This window comes from Rhinopithecus roxellana, chromosome 20 (assembly GCF_007565055.1).
Source record: "Rhinopithecus roxellana isolate Shanxi Qingling chromosome 20, ASM756505v1, whole genome shotgun sequence".
NCBI classification, from domain to species: Eukaryota; Metazoa; Chordata; class Mammalia; order Primates; family Cercopithecidae; genus Rhinopithecus; species Rhinopithecus roxellana.
Genome location: NC_044568.1, coordinates 35958716 through 35962934, shown reverse-complemented (window position 1 = coordinate 35962934; position 4219 = coordinate 35958716). Strand labels below are relative to the sequence as shown.

The 4219-nt window shown below is 37.3% G+C and overlaps 1 pseudogene across 1 annotated transcript; it reads right to left on the bottom strand.

The window, feature by feature from the left end:
- Nucleotides 1-1750: 1750 nt before the first annotated feature.
- Nucleotides 1751-2399, bottom strand: LOC104655682 (annotated as a pseudogene). Its single transcript, XR_747004.2, has one exon. The product of XR_747004.2 is annotated as a 60S ribosomal protein L15 pseudogene (transcript).
- Between the last annotated feature and the right edge of the window lie 1820 nt (nucleotides 2400-4219).

Sequence of the window (4219 nt, the reverse complement as noted above, 5' to 3'; positions counted from 1 at the left end):
CAAATCACTTTCAATGAAATACAAAGTCATATTTCCCATGTTAAATAAACAAAAATGGATATAAATATTATGTTGGCATCTAAACAATGACAGGAGAACTGTTGTGATCAGACTTGTACCAGAGATAAACTCAGGTGATATTTGTATTGGTGAACTCTATACTGATTATATTTATGGTTTCTTTTAAATATTTGAACGTCTATACATTAGCTTTTGAATGCTTGTTGTAAACTTCGATTGTACCACGGAGGGAATCATTGGCTAGAATGGATATAAAAGGCTTATTTAAGCATACAATATTACAATTCATAGAATCCTTGAAAATTATATTAGCCTTAAAGTCATATGCCAAACACAAACAAAAACAAACATCAACTACATCAAAACAAAAGTAAAGTGTTCTTCTGATTAAATTCTAAGCTAGAAAAAATTGTTATGGAATATATTTATACTGTTTCATTTATAATACATGAAGAATTCATGAAGAAGGAGAAGAAAAATGTAAGGACTGGTGAAAATCTAAATACAAAAAACAATTTCAAAAAGTTTCTGGTCACTGAAGAAAATATTATGTAATTGGAACTGCAGAACATAGTATCACAGATAAAGGGAGCTTTAGGTTTCTGCCTTTTAAGGTTCTGGGCTTCTGTGATATTTGTGCTATCATTATTTTCAAGTACTAAATATTACTTATTAATTATTTGATGAGCACCTAGTATGTACTAATAAAGGTTTTCTTGTGTGTTAAGTACAGTTAGGTACAGTTAGCCAAATAGATGATTGCCAAACTGATTTTATAAGACAGATATTATTTCAAAATCACTGGAAGTCGAGCCTTAAAGAGAAGACCAGTCATATACTGAAAGGGTCTCAGTTTGGCTCTGGAAATTTTACCAAAAAAAAAGTCTGTTGTTGAAATGCAGGGAAACAGGTTCCAAGGATGAGTCTACATTCAAAGCATACTAACAAAATTAAAAGCACGAAGAGCTGGAAGGAGGTAGCTTCAATGACTTGGGCTTTTTTTTATTGATCTTTGGCATGCTGACTATTTCTAACAGAATGGCCAAAACTTAAGAAAAAAAAAATCTATGTACATTTCCAAGATAGTCCCTAAAATCTGGGGCAAGCAGGAAGCATCATAGTGACTGTAATCCACTGAATTCACTCCTTCTGAGAGTACCTAGTGAGACCATTTTTCAGCAAATCAGATTACACTATTCCTCTACTTAGTTTCTGTCTAAAACTTCTTGTTAGCTTCACAATCAATCTGATACCTTATTACATCTTATTGTTTTCACTGAATGCCTCCTTATCTCTCTAACCATACCTATCATAGTTCCCCACATCTTACTCTTACCTCCTTTCAGCTCTAAAATTTGTATTCTGTCTGCTTTTAGACTTGACCCCATGCCGAACCTTCTGCCCAAGATACTCTTTACTTTAGCTCATTCTACTCCAAGTATCAGCTTCAAAGGCATTTTCTTCAGGAAGCTTTCCATGGTCCCCTATGTCTGGGTTAGGTGTCTTTTCTATGAGCTGTCAAAGTACACTTAACTACTGCGATGACATTTATTGATCATCCTCAATGACTAGATGCTCATCTATTTGATCCATTTAATTGTAAATTCCATAAGGACTGCATGAGACTTTTTATTAGCAGTCACATTCACAGTGCTTTATTTTTTTATTTTTTATTTTTTGACTGTCCTAAATTGTTTATTAGGTATGAATTTTACAAACTTTACTTATATTAGTGGTAACAGTGGAGCTGGAGAGTATTGCGCTTTCTCCAAGCTGCCCGGCGAGAACCACCAATAGTATGGTGGAACTTGCCTTTTCCAAGGCCACGGCTCTTTCGGCCTGCAGATGTCAGCCCACGCATCTCCCTCTGCTTGTGGACTGGTTTGGTGATCCACTGGGTGTCAGGATTTCTTCTGATAGCTTTATGGAATGGATCAATGAGGATAACCTCAAAAAATTTGTATGTGGAATCTTCTCCAACCCAGTAAGAATTCAGGACTCTCAGAGCCCCACAGTGGCGTCCAGCTCGCTCCTCTGCAACGGACTGAAGGCTTCGAGCAAACTTTAGCTGGTTAACACCATGATGGACAGGCTTGCCGTAAGTTGCACCCTTAGGAACTGGGCGTTTTCGGCCACCACGGCGAACACGAATTCTACATATAACGTAACCTTGCTTGGCCTTGTAGCCCAGTCGGTGCGCTTTATCAGGCCGGGTGGGGCGGGGAGCCCTGTGGAGAGCAGAGAGCTGGCGGTACTGCCAGCAGCGGACCCTCAGAAGAAAGCGCATGACATCAGACTGCTTCTTTCTCCATAGCTCCTGGATGTACTTGTATGCACCCATCTTGGCTTACCCGATGGCTGCCGCCAGACGGAAAGGACCACAGTGCTTTAAATACAGAGAATTCATTCAATGAGAATTTATGGAATGAGTGAATGAAATAATTAATGAATCAAGGAATTTGGGTAGCTAAACTTGAGCCTAATGCATTCCTCTTTAAAAGAACTGGAGATAAGGAGCGAGAGAAAACAGAGCAGAGGATTCCTTCTCTGCCAGTACCATCAAAACATTTCTCTACTTTTTATCAGATGCCTGTTTATAAGAATATAAGCTTAACCATGAAGATAATTCCAACAGTTAATTTTGTTCCACGGATCAAAAAGACTTACAATTATCAAGGAGTTATTGATCATCAGCTTAAAGCAAGATTTTGCAAAATACTCATCAGCAGTTGTCCTATATTTATGGGTTCACTAAAAGGAAATAGGTGTATGAGTTTGGGATAGGAACAATGTAGTCATAAAGATAAAACTGACTTTTTTTTCGAGATTTTATTCATTTTTTCTCAACTACATAAAGTTTCATAAAAATGACTCTGCTCTCCACAGGGCTTCCCGCCCCACCCGGCCTGATAAAGCGCACCGACTGGGCTACAAGGCCAAGCAAGGTTACGTTATATATAGGATTCGTGTTCGCCGTGGTGGCCGAAAACGCCCAGTTCCTAAGGGTGCAACTTACGGCAAGCCTGTCCATCATGGTGTTAACCAGCTAAAGTTTGCTCGAAGCCTTCAGTCCGTTGCAGAGGAGCGAGCTGGACGCCACTGTGGGGCTCTGAGAGTCCTGAATTCTTACTGGGTTGGAGAAGATTGCTTTTTGAAGCAAACTTTTTATAATTTCTGTCAACGTAGCATGATAACAGAATATAATCTTTCTTTTATGAGTATTACATTACAGGAGTTTAAACAGAATCTCATAATGAGTTATATATATATTGCTTTACTGTATCTACTACTATTACTATAATATACATAAAAACATAAGATATGTTTCAAATTTATGTTTATATTACAAAATGCTTTTACAATTATAAGGGAAATGCATTATACATCCTGGAGTGTCTGGCCTATCACATAATTGAAACCAAGAAACTTTATTCTGCCATAACCTATGTGACTTTGGACAGAATATTAGGTCTCTTGTACCCAGTGGTTTTGTTCATAGGTGAGGGAATTGAATCATACAACCTGTTAAGTTGCTTTAGGTTGTATAATCCAAATACTTTGAAATGAGAATTTACATAAATTATTTGCTTCTCCATTATCATATATATTATTTGTTTCTGAAAAATATTCATCTCCTCGTCTATCTGCTGATTAATTTATTCATTCCTTTAACATTCACTATGTTGCTAGCATAGAGTTTTATAGATGTAGCATCATAACTAATACTACTATTATACTAGTAATACTAGCACTACTGCTACTATTTCTATTGCTACTACCAGTGCCAATAATGACCAACAATTATTGGGTAGATACCATGTAAGTACTGAGCTAAAATGATTTATATGTATTAACACATTTAGCAGGACTACTTCTTTGTCAACATCCAGTACTAGTGTTTCAATGAAGGTGTGAGTTTAGGCTGCCTAACAAGCCTTCCTTAGCTCTGTTATTAACAATTTTATTTTGGAGATCACAAAATATAAATTATATAACTTTTTGGAAGTTATAGTTTTGTTTGTTTGTTTTTTGAGAAGGAGTTTCGCTCTTGTTACCCAGGATGGAATGCAATGGTATGATCTCGGCTCACTGCAACCTCCGCCTCCCGGGTTCAAGCGATTCTCCTGCCTCAGACTCCCAAGTAGTTGGGATTACAGGCGTGTGCCAACACACCCAGCTAATTTTGTATTTTTTTAGT